At 35.7% G+C, this 18229-nt stretch overlaps 1 pseudogene across 1 annotated transcript in view; it reads right to left on the bottom strand.

Annotated features, from left to right (window-relative positions):
• The window catches only part of LOC308499494 (small ribosomal subunit protein uS2-like), a 101672-nt pseudogene extending 89958 nt beyond the window's left edge, over positions 1 to 11714 (bottom strand). The window contains exon 1 of the transcript in view: positions 11642 to 11714. The product of the transcript in view is annotated as a small ribosomal subunit protein uS2-like (transcript). The remainder of the gene's footprint in view (positions 1 to 11641) is intronic.
• Between the last annotated feature and the right edge of the window lie 6515 nt (positions 11715 to 18229).

Here is an 18229-nt window from a genome sequence, read left to right as displayed (position 1 = left end):
TACTTGGAATATATAATAATGTCCATTTATTTAAACCGTATACAAATGTTGGATTTTATATTTCTCATTTTTATAATCTGACAGAAGAAAAGCTATATTGTCATTTCAATTTGTATTATTTTGTTATTACATAGGTTAAATATTTTGCATGTGTATGTTGACAATTGTTATCCCTTTGGTGACCCAAGTCTGCTTTCAATGACAAAGTCACCATAGAAATGCATAATAATGATGAATATCATCCCTTTTAAATAATTGAGCACATAATATAGGTAAAATTTTCCACATAATTAGTGTACTAAAATGTGTGGACTCGGGACAGGTTATCTCTGCATGATGACCAAAAAGCAAACAAATTACACTGAAGTGTCAGACTGACACTTGAAGATAATTAAACTATTTTTTTGTTGTTGCTGTTTGTTTGTTTTAGCAGCTAAGCCCGACATCCTTTTTAAAGTGGAAAATCAATTGTGGTATTTGAGATATTTTTAATATTGATTAAACCTAATATTCAAAACAATACCCTTTTTCTCATATGAAAAGCAAAATTGTCTTTGAGAATAAAGTTACAGCTTAATTTTTCAGGAAAAAAGTCAAAAAAAATTCTATTTTTCTAAGGCTTTCTTGAAATCCTCAATGATTAAGAACTGAGATACAGGTAGAATTTGTGTCTCATGTCAAAAACAATTAAAATAGGAGACAAATATCTCTTTCATTTTTGTCTATAATATGGGCCATCATTTCAATAGTTTACTTCCTTACGTCTGATCCAGCCTTTGGTCACACCATTCAAGCCCAAAGAACCTTTAGTTACCTTGAATCGTGTGGATACCACAGAGCTGGTTGACAAGCTCTTTATTCTAAAGTAGAAACACTCATATATTCACAGTCTTTCACAGTGCTCTTTTTGTTTTGCAAACCCCAGTTTTTGTTTTAACCAAATTAGGTATGATTTGGGCCAAGGAGGCTCTGAACTACTAAAGTAACATGTATATAAACACAAATATGAATTCAAATTCCACAGCCAAACTCCTCATACTGTAACTCTATAAGTATTCACAAACATCCGTCACAATTAGAAACTCTTTTTTATTGATAGTGGATCCATAAGAATGTTGCTGGTTTTAACTACACAAATAATTACTGTGTTTCTCCGAAAATAAGACCTAGCCAGACAAACAGCTCTAATGCGTCTTTTGGAGCAAAAATTAACATATGACCCGGTCTTATTTTACTATCAGACCCGGTCTAATAAATATAAATATATAATAAATATAATATGAGACCAGGTCTTATATTAATTTTTGCTCCAAAAGAGGCATTAGAGCTGATTGTCCAGCTAGGCCTTATTTTCAGGGAAACAGGTATTAGACTTAGTTGTGCAACAAACATCTATCAATTTGATATGTAAACAGGATAGAGTTTAGAGATCAACTTTAGTATGACAAATCCCAGTAAACTCTCACAGAGAAACAGAATGTAAATAATACAAATAACAATACTAGGTTCCTAAATAATTGAATCTCGTGAATTCTTCTGCAGAAGAAAAAAAAAGTCAATGTGTTTAACCTGAGAAACATAATCAACAGTAAGGTTTAGAGCCCTTGAATGTTTTTATTCAAACAGGAAGTTAGAATGAAAAAGTGTAAGGTTTAGGGTGAGGCAATGATTGGTTGAGGTGAATCGGAATATATTCCTGAGTCACAGAAAGGTGAAGTGGACACCTGAAACAGGGAACAAGGTAGGTAGTGTTAGTAAGTATAAAAGAAGTAAATTAATTTGACCTTTGATCAATTGCTGAGTCAAAGATTAAGAACTGTCTGCTTTGTGTCTTGGATGGCCATTTGTTGATATGTCACTTGAAATGGGTGGGTAAAAATAGAGCTGAGAAATAAGAACACGTTGTTTGAATTTACCAATGAAATATCTATGTTGTGAAGCCCAGCAGTCAGGGAGATACAGGTATTTTGATTCTAATGTTAATCTCTGGTTAACATTAGGCTTTGGGTGCTGTTAGAAATAATGCAGCTGCTGAAGCTGTTGGAACAGGTAAGATCATTGAGGAACAGTTTAAAAAACAAGAACAGGTGAGGGTTAGAAAAGGACTTTGGCAAATAAAGGTATTAAAGAGACGGGCCAAGAAAGAATTATCTATAGAAGGAGATTAAAATACAGCCACAAGAGGACAGGAAATAAAGCAGAAATAAGAGTTGTTATAGAAGCCTAAAGAACAGAAAGTGTCAGGCAGATAAGGGTAATCAAAAGAGTCAAATGTAAGGAAGAGGTAAGGAAGACAAGCACTAAAAGTGTCCATAAGTTTTAGTAATAGGAAGCCATTAAATATACATGGCCAAGGGAGAGTTTTAGGGAATGGTGGAGGCAGAAGCCACAGCAGCACATTGAGTTGATCGGTAGACAGGAGGAGAGAAATGAAACAGATCTGCATGCTCTCCCTTTTCTCACACCCCCTCAAAAAGTCCTGTTTTCATAAGTTATAGCAATGAGAAAAGTCACCTACATTTCTCAGGGACACATGAAGAAGTGCAAATAAAATATCTAGTCCCACCCATTTGCCTCAAACAACCCTTTTAAGATATATTTAGAGTGGAATAAGATTTGGGAATAAGAACAGTTTTTAAACATTTCCAGTGTGTTGGGCACTTGTCTAAATTCTTTAGATAAATCATCTTATATTAGCCCTACAATGGCACTTCTAAAGTGGATAATTATACCTGATTATGGGGTTTAAGATTTAGGCTCATTAAGTTCCTGACGTCCAAAAGGAAGCAAAATGGAAGCATGAGGAGGCCAACCCCCAGCTTTCTGGACCCAAAACCAATCTATTTTCTACCAGAGTTCGTTTCTTACTTCCTAGTGTGTCCTTCTGATATGGCCCAAGGCAAGGACAAATTCAGAGACCGTCCCTGGGCTAAGACTATGTTGTCATATTTCCTTAAGGCCATCATCCTAAAGCTGTCTTCCGGGCAGAACTCAACATCCCCTCCTTGACAATCTGCCAACATTCTTCTTTATGTGTCTCCCTTTCCCAAAATTCAGAGAAAAAATATTTGAAGGAACTCTGTAAATTTTGAAACTGTGAGATTGCTGCATGTTCCTAGAACTCATTTGACATAATCATTTTTAAATGATTTTACTTGTATTATTAACTTTCTTATGGCTAATTATATCAACTTTAAATAATGTAAATGCTTGCTTTTTCTGATTAGAAAATGATATGATTAATGTGAGAAATTGGAAAAGTTTAGTAGAAGTTCTATTAACTGATAACCATTTAACAGGCTTCCTAGATTAATTAACACTCTCCATGTTCTCTGTAAAACATACTGACTAACGCCCAGGGATACAAAGTTTGCTTGTGGCTGGCAAGTCTATGTCTGGCATCTTTGCAATGTCTCCTCTCACGGGTTGATTTGTATGCTTACCAAAATAAGGTTATTTATTCACAAACTCGATTATGCCAGCTGTACCTATTAATGTGTTTATGAAGTGTAATTAAATGTCACATAAACCAAGAAAATATGAGCATGAAAATAAAGAGCTATTGTGTCTATAAAAATAATTTGAGTTCTTTGGAAACACTGGCTAAAGATAAGTAATTAAAAATTGCTATTGAATTAAGTGTGGGTATAATAATTTTCTTAATCATAATCTACACTCAGATTGGTGTCAAACCTCTTTAAATCTTTACTAATGAAGTCAAAGTGAGTGTAGTTTTTAAAAGGAAAATATGGAGCTCTAGTTTCCAGTTAGCAGAACTTTACTAAAAGAAGAGAAAAGAAGCCCGTATTTAGAAAATAAATGAACATTTGTTGGTTGAAAGTTTAAATAAAATGTTTAGATATTTAGGGTATGTATGCATTTTTCTTTTGATCGTCTAACTTTAACAGAGTTTAAATTAACTAACCAACTACCTATCACAATCATGCTTAATAACAATCATCCATAATCCTACCAGCAGTAATGTTAATCATGATTATTAACATTGTAGCATATCTCCTCTAGTCCTTTTCCTTCTATCCATTTTACATGGACTAGGATTAGGTCATACTGTACACACAAATTTGTAGCTCCCTTATTTATTGACAAGCATTTATAGCAAGCATTTCCCCCATATAAATCATTTTTTTCTTTTCCAAACCTACTTCACTTTATGGTATTGTATTATTATAATAGATTGTTTCATATACAATAAAAATGCACAGCTCAATTACTTTTGCCATTTTTATATACTTATATACCAAAGCTTAAATCAAAATATAAAACATAACTATTGTCACTCCCAGAAAGTTCCCTCATTCCTTTTTCCAGTCAATTACCACCACAACCACCACCACCTCAGAAGTATCAACTTTCTGATTTTTATTACCATAAAATAGTTTTTCCCGGTCTTGGATTTCATATAAATGGAATCAGACATCATGTATTCTTTTGTGTTTGGCTTCTTTAGTTCAACCTAATGTGTGTAAGATTTATTCATGTTGTTGACCATCAGTAGTTTGTCCCTTTTTATTAATCAGTAATATTCCACTGCATGAATATGTTACAGTGAATTTATACTTTCTCCTGTTGATGAACATGGGGTTCTTTCCAGTTTTTAAGGATGCTATGAACATTCTTGTACAAGTCATTTTGTGAACATATGTTTTCATTTCTGGGTCACTGAGTAGATGTATATATTTACCTTTACAAGGTTTTTCAGAGTTTTTTCAGGTTATATCGTTTTACATCCCCCACCAACAAAGTGTGAGAGTTCCAGTTATACCAGGTCCTCACCAACATTGGGTAGTCTCAATATATTTTCTTTAAAACTGTATCCATTCTTTTGGATGTGAAATGGTATCTTATAGTTTTGATTTCACTTCACTGATGAGTAATGATGTTGAGCCTCTTTGGACGTTCTGTAAACATTCTTTCATTAGCTGAGTTTATATTCTATGTTGTGGATAGACTGTATTCACCTTCTCAGCTAGGTCTTTCCTGCCCACCCTAACTAATTCTCCCTAATATCTTGCTCCAGAACAGCAATTCTGTCTTATCTTAAATTATCTCCTATCTATCTACTTACTTACATGTTTTTATGTTTCTCTCTGCTTACATATTCATTAGTACAGAAATGCCATGAAATTAGGAATTCAACCTATCTTATTTACCACGACATCCCTGATGTGAAGATCAGTGCTTGACACACAGGATTAGCACAATATTTGTTGAATGAATTCTCTAACCAATAAAACGTTATCTGATATTTCCCATGGCATTTCCCAGTGCCTCTTTACATACGTATTCCCATTCTGAATCTTCCTTCCCACATCGATATGGGAAAATAAACACGCTGTATTTAGTTCCTCAGAGGTCAAAGATACAGCAGAAATGCAGATGAGAGTCTTTCTGGTTTTCAGGTTTCCAGGTAGATTCTTTTTAACTCTTGGTAGAGAAAAAAGGTTTGAGAGTTTGTCTCTCTGTTCATGCTTTCTTATTGGTATTTTGCAGGCCACTTTAAAACACAGGCTTATATTACTGGTTCCACAGAAGAAGGGCTAGCGGGCATATTTCTCTGCTGAAGTATTAAAGTAAGACCCCTTCCATGGGAAGCTCCAGATTTGGAATAAAAAGCTGACTGGACCTGGAAATCAGAAGTTCCTAAAATTCCGCTCACGTGTTGATACAGAATTATTTCAGATGCCACATGATTCGTGAATGCTAGCTCCTCTGTACTTTCTAATAATTAGCTTGGATAGATAACTCTTGAATATAGCTACACCTCCAGAGAGGTGACTCATCACATTGCTTACCTTCTATGCCTAGAAACAGATGATTTTCCTCAAACATATATATTTCATATCCATCCAATTTTCTTTATTTCTACTGCTGCCATCAGTCTTCACCCATCCCCTCTTACCCAAACCATAACCATACCCTGCCAATGGGTCTCTCCATTTCTTCTCTTGCCCCAATACAATCTGCTCTGAACATATCTGCACAAATGATCTTAAGAGGTCATTCACATCATGTCACTCCCCTGTTTAAAGTCCTTCCAGGGATTTCCATTGCACTTAGAAAACACTTCAAACTCCTCACTGTTACCTCGAAAATGTGGAATAATAACAAAAACCAACCAAATGAGAAAAATAAGACTATTTATTCTGAGTTTGCTATAGCATGGGAGTCAGCCAACATCACTTGCATTTTGGCAGAGACTCAAACAGGCAGAGGAGTGGGAAAGTTTAATGGAAAAAGGGAAGGCTTCTAGGCCTCGTTGAAGGCTGTGGGCATGGGGACTCTATAGGCAGTCTAACTGTAGTGAGGCATCCCATGCCATTGGTTAGGGTGCATATTTGGCTTCCTCTGGTTGGTCCTAAGTTGGAAGCAGGGACAAAAACTAGGGAAGCTGTCAGTTATTAATCAAGTCCCAACCATTTGGGATTGTTACGGAAGTTATCGTTTAGCTTCCTGGATTGTCACTAGAAATAGCAATTTGGCTTCCTGCAAGTCTGATTCATAGCAGACTGGCTTCCTGGGTGTTTATTATATATAAGCGGTTGGTATCCTGGACAGATTGCTACAAGTTTTGGGGTCAAAGTTCTATTTTTATATATGACGTCAGACAATTAAGTTCACGAACTCATCCTAGAAAAAGTGCTACATACCTCACTGCTGAATATCACTACGGTCACCTTCAAAGTTCTCCCATTGAGAAGCAATGCACCGATGTCAGTGCCTAGTCCACCCTTCAAAGCAATTTTAGAACTCATTTTCTGGAATGGCTATCAGAGCTGTCGTTGTATTACCCTTGATGTCCTGGATGTCATCAAAATATCTTCCTTTCAATATTTCTTTTATCTTCAGGTAAAGAAAGAAGTCACTGGGGGCCAGATCAGGTGAGTAAGGAGGGTGTTCCAATACCATTATTTGTTTACTGACTGAAAACTCCCTCACAGACAGTGCCCTGTGAACTGGTGCATTGTTGTGATGCAAGAGCCATGAATTGTTGGTGAAAATTTCAGGCCATCTAACTTTTTCACGCAGCCTTTTCAGCACTTCCAAATAGTAAACTTGGTTTACTGTCTATCCAGTTGGTCCAGTAAACTGTCTGTCCAGTTGGTACAAATTTATAATGAATAATCCCTCTGATAGCAAAAAAAGGTTAGCTACATCGTTGCAACAAGTTCGTGAACTTAATTGTCAAACCTTGTATGATCTGGCCATTGTCCATTTGTATATTCAGCCTGTCAAAATCCCGTCTCATGAGTTCCCTGCTCTCTACTATGGTTTTATCCTCTTCTTCTCTCCCCCATTACTCATTGGTACTAACCAAAAAGCTTCTGATAAGTCCACCAAAATTTCAAACTCAGCCCTGCCTCCCAGCCTTTTCATATGCCTCTGACATGGAAAACTCCTTCTCCATCTTCATATCTCTGCTTAAATCTAATTTCTTTAGACAGCCTTTCCCAGATCACTCTATTTAAAATTAATTTGCACCCTGGCTACTTTAGTAAATATTAACTATTGTTTTCTTCACTTCATTTTCAATTTTGTGATTATTCTTATTGTCCTACTTTTATTTCATCTCTCTGCTCCACTGGACTATAAATTTTGGAAGCAAGATACAATACTTGCCGCTATATTTCCAGTACCTAACAGACTGCCTAGAATACAGCAGGCCTTTGGCAGAAATTTACTGAATGAATATTTAGTCTTCCATTCCACTCTTCTCATCTTGCTTTTAAAACCACTAAATTGGAAAGCTTTACATATACTGTGGACTTCTGCAAGAATTCAAAATATCATAATGAATATAATTATTAAATATTATTATACCAACAAGGCTAATATATTTCAAATTGCAGATATTCTCATCCTTATGCAGTAGATAGATCATTAGAATTTTTAAATTCTATTCTTCAAGTACTGTGCCTCTAACAGAATTGTAATTCATATCTATTGTACATGCTGAAAGTATTCTCTATGATTTATGCTACACAATAAACTAACCCAAGATTTCTAATGGAACATTAACAACGAAAACACTGTAAAGAAGATCCCTTCCCTAAATTGTACTTTCACATCAAACTCTCGCTCTAAGAAAGGATGAGAAAACATGAGATTTTTCCCTTGTGTACAAATAGCAATTAGGATACTGTAATTTCTTAAATCCAAAAATCAGAACACAGATTGATGGACAAGAAACAGAGGCATTGAAAATTAGAATATTGTAGAAATGTGTGCAGCCATCACATTTCTACAGTGTGTTTCTTTTTCCTTCCAGGACCAACTGTGGACACACAGTGGGGGGAGAGGGGCATATTATCCTTGCCATTATCCAATTGACCCAAGTGACAAGAAATTAAAATGTCTTTTGTAGTCTTTCAAGGGGATGGGGATTAGAGATGGGAGGGGTGAAAGCAGCTGCCTTTATCTTGACACCTTTGAAAACTAGGGAATCTATTTAATGTCGTGCGCATTATTCCAAAATGGTAATTACCCTGAAAATATATGATAAACACATGCTAATGAGATAAGCCAACAAGGGCAAAAAATCCACTTTAATAATGCAATCATAAGAGAAAGAGTTTTAAGTAGATATGGGGAAATTATCATAAATGTCAAGGCTCACAAAATATAATAAAAAAGATTGATGTGTTTTATACATGCTAAATCACTGATGGGGATTTACTATCTACACAAGATTCCCAGCTGACAGAAAAACAGGCTCACCACATAACAATAACTTCTGTAAAACATTACTGTTTAATTTTACATTTTCTCTCCGTTTACACTGAGCTTAAACATCAAAAATATTCCCAGGCACTAAAAGAATATCAACTCTTTTGAAGGAGGTGTGAAAGTATTTTGTTACTATTTTATGAAAAAGAAACAATTAGAAAAGGTATCAGTCATTTTCATAAACATCACATCTATTTCTCTCTCAGGAGTGAATACCCATATTTCTATTATCAAGACCGTAGTGAAAACTCATATTAACTCAGTGTTTTCCAAGATAAAACCAAGCACAGGGAAGAAAGGGTTAAGCTTTGTATTAAGAAATTTAAACAAAAATAAAAATAGACATTCCTTAAGCTTCCTCAGGAGATGCCATTAAAATAACCTCAAAGGAATATAAGAGGGAACTAAACCAAGCAAGTGAGAGGATTAGAATGGGAGGAGGACCATAGCACTCTAGAGAGTTCAACAAATTTCTGGAAGGTAGAAATTGGGGGAAGTATGCTTATTGAAAGAGAGTGAAAGAACTTAGGGATAAGGTTAGATTGAGGCTGTAATAGGAGTAGGATTCAGTCTTCCTGCTTCTTTCCAGAGACCCCAAGCTCAGAAGGAGTGAGAGGCAAGAATTAAAACGGGGAAGCTAAAGAAGTAAAACCAACATCATTTTCCTTCCCTCCCCATATGCAGAGCAACAGCAACCCATGGTGGTAATTTGTAGGCCAAGCAAACAATAAGAGAAATCATCTCTAAACAGGTTGAATAAACCGACTGGAGAAAGTTAAGTCTACTGGTGTGAGTGTTGACTCTGCATCACGTTTTTATGAAGAAAAAAAAAAAAAAAAAAGTAAGTAAATGTCCCAGAGCCATGGAAAGTCATAAATCTTCACACGACGGGGGTCTTCTGAGTGCCAGGCAAATTCATTGAAAACAGACTTATAGCTTTTGTTTTTCTCATTAAAAACTAAAATTTATTTCAGTTTTGAGAAGAATAAATAAAATTATGATACATTTGAGGCTTGGTTATAGACTAAAAATGGATATCAGGCTGGTTCTGGAACCTCCACTGGGTTAAGTTGGAGGTTCATTCTGCAGGTTAACACCTTAATGCTTTCGGTCTTTGACATAATATTCATATATTGAGTAAAAGTATCCCAAAAAGAACTAGTCCAAGGACTAAAGTTATCCAGTCTTCAACTGACAAACCCACTCTAACAGTAAGCATCAAATATCCTGACATAAAGACTACGGTGCATTCACAGCACCAAGTCCAGAAATTTCCTCAGCGCTGTTATCATTTGCTAAGATAGTATGTAAATGAGGGGCACAGAAGATTCAGGCTATGGTGCATTCTGGCTGGTATAAAAAAAAAATTCTCGAGCAAAGATCAAAAAATAGATTCATGAACAAGAATCCTGTTATAAAAAACTGCTATTAGGCAATTAATTAGAAGATGTTTTGTTTTAAATGTCAGAAATTCAAGGGTAAAGAAATAGAAGATACTAAAAGTTTCCAGAGTAGAGTTTGGGGAATGAGAGTGCATGCAGAAAACAACAACAAAAAAAGAACAAGAATAAGAATTAGGGTGGAATTAGACTTCTCATTTAGAAAGCTTTATACAAGAAGACAATGGGGCAGTATTTTCAAAGAACTGAGGAAACGTTATTGTGAACTAGACTCCCATACCAGCAGTACTATCAATCAAACATGAGTGCAAATAGAAGGCATTTTCAAACATATTAAGAGATATAAGACTTCTTGCCAAAACTGTTTCTGAGTTATTTGAGAACATACTGAAATACACAAACTCAGTCAAAATCAAAAAAAGGAAAATGTGAGAGCCAAGAAATGTTAGACAGAGTACACTAAATATAACCTCACGCCCTTTAAAATAGAATAAGTACAAAACACAATTGGTCAAAATTGTATCAAGAAAACAGCACCAAAAAGATCTTCAAAAAAAAAAAAATGTATGGGATAAATGCCATTCCATAGATAGAATGATTAAGAAACTGGAAGTGATATGGTGACTAAGGTTTATTTTTCTTTCAACAAGAAGAAATGAAAGGCAATTAGAAACTCCAGGGAAATACACATGCCTACATGCACACATGCATACACACACACACACACACACACACTGAAGTCGATATGGCATGATTTTCAGATCCTGATGGCATGTAAGAAAAAGAACTCATTTGGACCTTAATGCTAGAAATAGTCTTTTTCAAGTTGTACAAGGGTCATGATTTTGGATTAGTTGAGAAAAATATAATTCTAGCATATCTTTCGGCTTTGCATAAAATAATATTTATATAGGCAAAATAGTTTAATTCAATTTATTATCAACTCTTAGAATCTAACTATAGAGAAAGCACCTGTAACTTAATTAAGAACACAAAACAGAATGTATAGGCTATCATCCTTGATACTCAAAAAAATAAATGGTATAGCTGTCAACTGCTGGAGGCAAATATGGAGTGATCCAGATGAAGGCAACAATCAAAAAAATATCAACTTACTTATTAAGAAGTCAAAAAAATTAACTGTTGACTAATAAAAGAAGAAATCATGCTTTTGAGTATATTATTTAAAACTACAACAATACCAGTAAAATAACTGAAAATAATAGCAACGCAGAGGAAGAAGTAGTGGTGCATAAATTTGATAAATTGAGAAATAGGGAAATATTTATAGTATTAAGACTTACATGATGTCCCACCCACCATAAGACTAAAGACCAGAATAGCGAAATGGGGCAGAGCTCTTCTTGTTTTCAAGCCGCTGCCTCAGACACCATGTGTGCACAGGCTGAGAGATGCTTGGCCTCACCTTTGTTTCCAGCCGAGCCATGCTGATCACTGTGCAGGCTTCAACTCATCTCACACTGGTGGCTCCTTACCTGCAGTGCACGCCACCTGCAAGGCTTTTCCTTGATCCTCCAGGGCTCGTGTGAAGCTGATACAAAGCGGCATGCCAGCGGGAGGCCGTCCCATGCATCCATGTGCAACCTGTGGAGTGTGGACATCATGGTCAGAGCTTCTCCAGGCAATCGTCAAATATGTCATTCTGAGAGGCGTGCTGTACACTCCTCGTAAGATCTTTGTGTGGTCCAGCTGCAGCTGCCCGCAGTGGGGACCAACTCACTAACACCTTTATAATATCTTTTCTTCTTTCCTTTTTAAACCTTCCCACTCTCTCCCTTCTCTGCATAATTACCTCCAAAATAACCCACCTTCCCAGAGGCCCTTATCTCAGAATCAACTGACAGCGGGAATCCAGGCTAAGACATCTCTTGTGCGTCCCTTGGTTTTGTTTGTTTTCGCCATGTGTATGCATTCATTTTATTTCAAAATTCTTCTGAATATGCACATTATTTGCTTTAGGTCATGCATTCCTCTCATAATTATCACATGCAAAGACAAGTCTTAATTTCCCTTCTCTGAGATTCAAGGACTTGTCCCTATATGCTTAAAGTGAGTTCTCCTATCAAAGAAGTGCTACATTTAGAATCACAGCAGAGAATAACAATGAACATATAAAATTCTAGTTGGTGGAGTATCAAACTGGGAAATATAAAGGCAAGAAACACAATTTGGAACTGACAACAGTCCCAGGATGACTGAGCCGGAATCTCTTTATTCTTTCTATAAAACAGCACAATAATGTTTACGTCTCAGGAAACTGAAATGAGTTTTTAATGATTTTCAAGTACTTCTTGAGGGCTTGAGGGCTGAGATTTCACACTGTATTATATATTTAAACTAGTCACAGTTCTCAAAAGACTGAAGTGACCAGGAAGTGCCCTGAGCAAGGTGTGAGAAGATATGAATCCTTGATTCACTTCCACCTCATTTTTGTTATAATATTTAGGCAAGGAATTTAAACTTTCTGAGCCTCAGTTACTTCATCTTTAAAGCAAAGATAATGTTAGCTCTGACAAGTTTCAGGACTTAAATATAAGAAAAAGTTAACTTACGAGTAAGAATTTAAACTTTCAGCTCCCCTGTAAAGCTAGGAGATGTGGCCACCTGGACTGTAATCTAGAATGGCACCATTTCCAGAGTTGAGTAAGCTAGTTTCGCCGTAAACAGGGCACACACCCTCTAATCTATCACTGTCTCCACTACTCCCTCCTGCCTCATAGCTGGTCCACTTCACTTATTTAGATTATCAGTTTGATCTTTGTAACAGTTGTCTTTGAAGCCATTATTCTAGCATCAGGCAAAGGGACAGATAAATGCTCTCTCAATTATAAAAAAAAGGAAAAATTTGCAGGTTGGAAAATAAGGATATAGAGCCAAAGAGAAGACGAAAAGGGGAATGTTAGAGGTTCCTGAAACACAATTGAATGGTAAACCTGGAATAGAAGACCGGAGAAAATTCCCTGCTGGATGGAATACTGCAAAGAATTTCAAGATCAGGTATTACTAATGTAATTTTCACATTTTCTGCTGTGCTGTGCTATGCTATGATGTGATATAACCCTGTGCCAAATATGGCCCCTGTGGAGAACACTGCTAACTGTTCCCCGTATCATTTCCTCCTCCAACATTAAAAATAACTCTTAGTGTGTTTGTTTCTTTTTTTTTCCTTTTTTCCTTTTCAGTTTTACTGAGATAAAATTGACACATACCATTGTATAAGTTTAATGTGTACGATTGGATAATTTCATACACATACATATTGTGAAATGTTTACCACAAAAACACTAGTCAACTCCCTTCACCTCCCTCACAGAATTATGCTGTTATGATAAGAACATTGAAGATCTACTATCTTAGTAAGTATACAACACAACATTTTTAACAATAGTCACCAGGCTGTACACAGTACCCCAGAACTTATTTCTCTTATAACTGGAAGTTTGTATCTTTTTGTCCAATGTCTCCCCTTTTCCATACACCCTTCCCCCAGTCTCTGGCAACCACCATCTGACTCTCTGCTTCTATGACTTAGGATTTTTTATATTCCACATGTAAGAAAGATTATACAGTGTTTGTCTTTTCCTGTCTGACTCATTTCACTCACTGCCCTCAAGCTTCATCCATGTTGTCACAAATAGCAAGATTTCCTTCTTTTTATGGCTGAAAATATTCCTTTCTGTGTCTGTGTGTGTGTCTCACATCTTCTTTATCCATTCATCTCTCATATCTTGGCTATTGTGACTAATGCTACGATAAACATGGGAGTGCAGATTTCTCTGAAAGATCCTGATTTCATGTCCTGTGGATATATACCCAGAAGTGGGATTACTGGGTCATATGGTAGTTCTATTTTTTAATTTTTGAGGAATCTTCATACTGTTTTCCATAGTGGCTGCACCAATTTACATTCCCACCAACAGTACACAAGGGTTCCTTTTTCTCCATATCTTCACCAACACTTGTTATCTCTTGTCTTCCTAATCACAGCTATTCTAACAGTTGTGAGGTGATATCTCATTGTAGTCTTGATTTACATTTACTTGATGATTAGTGATGGTAAACACTTTTCATGTACCTGTTGGCCACCTGTATGTCTTCTTTTGGAAAAATGTCTGCTCACATAGTAATCATATTTTTTTCCTGTTGAGTTGCATGAGTTCTCTCTTTATTTTAGATATTAACCCCTGCAAATATTTTCTCCCATTCCACAGGTTGCCTTTTCATTTTGTTGATTGTTTCTTTCTCTGTGCAGAAGATTTTTGTTGGAAGTAGTTCAACATTGATTTTTGCATTTATTTTTTATGCTTTTAGTATCATATCCAAACAATCATTGCCAAGACCAATGTCCAGGAGCTTTTGTTCCCTATGTTTTCATTTAAGAGTTTTAAGACTTCAGGGCTTATGTTTAAGCCTTTAGTTCATCTCTAGTTAATTTCTGTCAGTGGTGGGTTTAACTTCATTCTTTGGCATGTGAATATCCAGTCTTCACAACACCATCTATCGAAAAGACTATTCTTTCCCCATTGAGTAGTCTTCTTTTTCTAGTTCCTTGAGTTGTAAAGTTAGGTTGTATATTTGAGATCTTTGTGGGGGTTTTTTAATGTAGGTAATTGTTGCTATAAACTTCACTCTCTTAACTGCTTTTGCTGCAGCCTAGAAGTTTTGGTATGCTATGTTTCCATTTTCATTTATTTCAAGATATCTTTTCTTTCCCTTTTAATTTCTTCTTTGACCCCTCAGTTATTCAGGAGTGTGTTGTTTAATTTCCAACTATTTGTGAATTTTCCAGTTTTCCTCCTGTTATTGATTTCTAGTTCCATATCATCATGGTCAGAAAACATAATTGCTGTGATTTCAGCTTTCTCAAGTTTGCTAAGATGTGTTTTGTGACCTAACCTATGATCTATCCTGGAGAATGTTCTGTGGGCGCTTAAGAAGAGTGTGTATCCTGCCAGTGCTGGATGGAATAGAGCGCTTAGGTTTTTACTTAGTACATGGCCACCCAGAAGAACTATTTCCCAGTTTTACTTATAGCTATGCATGGCCACGGGCCTAAGTTCTAGACAATAGAATTTGAGGGGAAGTAATATGTGTAATTCTGGGGATATACCTTTAAAGGGAAGGAGGGTGCCCAGGCTGTGGACAAAATAGCAAGTTATCCTGGACCACACCAACAAGGCTAACACATCATGGATAGTGGAGGCACAAGATAGCAGAAAGCTGTGTCCCTGAATGACCTTTTGAAAAGGTGCCAACATGCTAAGATTCAGGCCATCAGCCTCCAGGTTTTTACAAACCCAGAGAAGTAAACTTTTATAATATTTAGGACATTGTTAATGCGGGTCTCTTACACATATCTAAGCTTACACTCTAACTGATAGGTCCTGAAATTCTTCAGTAAAGACTTGGTCACATAATATGAAGGGAAAAGAAGTTCACTATACGATTAATTTGTTTTGCAAGGAAAGTGAAATCTGCTGCGGTAAGTTATTTATTAAATATATCTTACTTTACTCTCTTTGCTTCATATCTATAGTACTTCTTAGGATGTTATCACTTTAATAATTAAAATACCCCATATGAGGTTGATAGTAATTGTTATCAACCTTGCATCATTATATAGATGCATTTATTTTCATTACATAGAACGAAAATAAAAATACAAGTAAATAGAAGATGATAATCTTTCCTGTTCTAACATCAAGACTACAGCAGCCAAGTAACAGTAATTAGTCAATATATATTTTCAGTCCTTGTCTCACATTCACATTGTGTTGGGGCATTCCACTAAAGAACTGAACAGTTTTTCAGACCATGAAAAATTGCATGATGAAGCACAATGGAACTATGGCTTAGCACAGTCCAGTTAGACTTTGGAATCTGATAATCCACATTTCTTGTTTTAGATTCTCTTATTGGCACTCTTACTGTCTCCTCACTGGCATATCATCCACTCTCTCCTCAACACTATCATTTCATCACACACACACACACACACACACACACACACACACACACACACAGACGTGGTACTTCTGAGAGTGGAGATTAGAGGGATCAGTCTAGAAGAGCAAAAGTAGAGAACTGGCTGCCTAGAACATGCTCTAAGTTTGAGATTCCCATAAGGTACAAGCAAAGGTAACCTAAGATTTTCATTGCAATTGTCCTACCAAGTGCATAAATGAGTCAAATTCCTGGAAGTCTATCCAACATCAGAGAAGAGTTCATCTGACAAGAACATCTCTTTGTTAACCCTTGTATACTGTTGGTGTGAATATAAACAGCCACTATAGAAAATAATATAAAGTTTCCTCAAAAAAAAAAAAAAAAGAGAGAATTACAATATGATCCAGTAATCCTACTCCCGGTATATAGCTAAAGGAAATGAAATCAGTACTCAAAGAGATATCTGTACTCCCATACTTGTTGGAGAATTATTCACAATAGTCAAGATATGGAAACAATCTTAGTGTCCATTGATGGACAAGTGGATAAAAATGTGTTTTTTACACACACACACACACACACGAAATATTATTCAGCCATGAAAAAGAAGGAAATCCTGCCATTTGAGACAACATAAACAGACCTTGAAGGCATTATGCTAAGTGAAATAAGTTAGACAGAGAAAGACAAATACTATGTGAGATCACTTATATGTGAAATCTAAAAAAGCCAAACTCATAGAAACAATAGATTGGAGGTCTCCATGGGCTGGGGGTTGGGGAAATTCGTAGATGTTGGTCAAAGGGTACAAACTTGCACTTAGAAGATGAATAAGTTTTGGGGATCTATAAACAGTATTGTGATTATAGTTAATAGTACTTATATACTTGAAAATTGCTAAGAGAGTAAATCTTAAACATTCTCACTACATAAAAGAAATGATATGTGATATGATTAAAGTGTTAGCTAATGCTACAGTGGTAATCATATATATGTATGTATACCTTAAACTTATACAATGTTACATGTTAATTGTATCTCATTGAAGCTGGGGGGAAAGAATATCCCTGTTTCATTTATTTTCTAGAAATCAATGTTAAGTAGAGGGTAAAAGAACAATAAATCCTAGCATTCAATGATTCTAAGATTTCCAAAACATTGCTTCTTTATACCAATCCAGGCTTAATTATGTTAATTTTTACATCAATGTTGCAGAGATCTTAGATAAAACATGAAATGATACACAGTGGGGAAGAAAGAATTTATAGGGTCTCATTTATATTACAAAATAACAAAATACAGTCACATAGAAAAAGGGAGATTCTAAAATACTTCCCAAGAAGTTATACAAAGGTGAAGAGTTAGAGAATGGTGGTTGCAAGACAAAAACGTTATTTCCAATGTTCCATTCTTTTCTTCTATTAAGTTAATTTTTTAACTTCTAAATATGCTTTCAAAACTCTTTTATCCAGCTAATTCAATTTTTCAAAATTAATTCATGTATCAAATAATATGAGAAAAAGATTAACATGACAAATTCTATTTCACTCCTCAGTTATTTGTAGCAATTTTAGTTTCTGTATGAAACAGGCAATATCTAGACAACCTTACTCATAAACACACATAAAATTTATTAGCTCTTAAATATTTACAGTTGGCGCTCCCTGAAAGGAGCTAATGAGCAATTAAAGAATATCCATGGAGATGGAGGAAACGGTCACTTTGGGAGGAATACTGATGATACTAGATAATCAAGACTCAGTCCTGGAGTGAGAATAATATTTGTGACTCAGGGAAACTGGGCATATGGACTTGACATTGAAACAAATATTAACTCTCTATGAGACATGTAGTGAACTTGCTCTCCGGAATGTTTTCAGTAACCTGCTCTTTCCCCATTGCCAACGGTTATAGTCAGGTTATATAAAGACTATAGGAAAATGCAGTGATAGTCACATCTTTTCTTAATGTCCCTTTAGGTCATAAATTTCTGAAGAACAGAAACAATGTCATTTCCATTTATGTAAAATCCCTTCAGTCATAGCACAATGTCTTCCTCTCAAAGGATATATTTCTTTCAGTGTATGAATTTTCTCAGATTCTTAAAAACATTTTCT

This window comes from Rhinolophus hipposideros, assembly GCF_964194185.1.
Source record: "Rhinolophus hipposideros genome assembly, chromosome: 7".
NCBI classification, from domain to species: domain Eukaryota; kingdom Metazoa; phylum Chordata; class Mammalia; order Chiroptera; family Rhinolophidae; genus Rhinolophus; species Rhinolophus hipposideros.
This window is presented reverse-complemented; position numbering and strand designations above follow the sequence as displayed.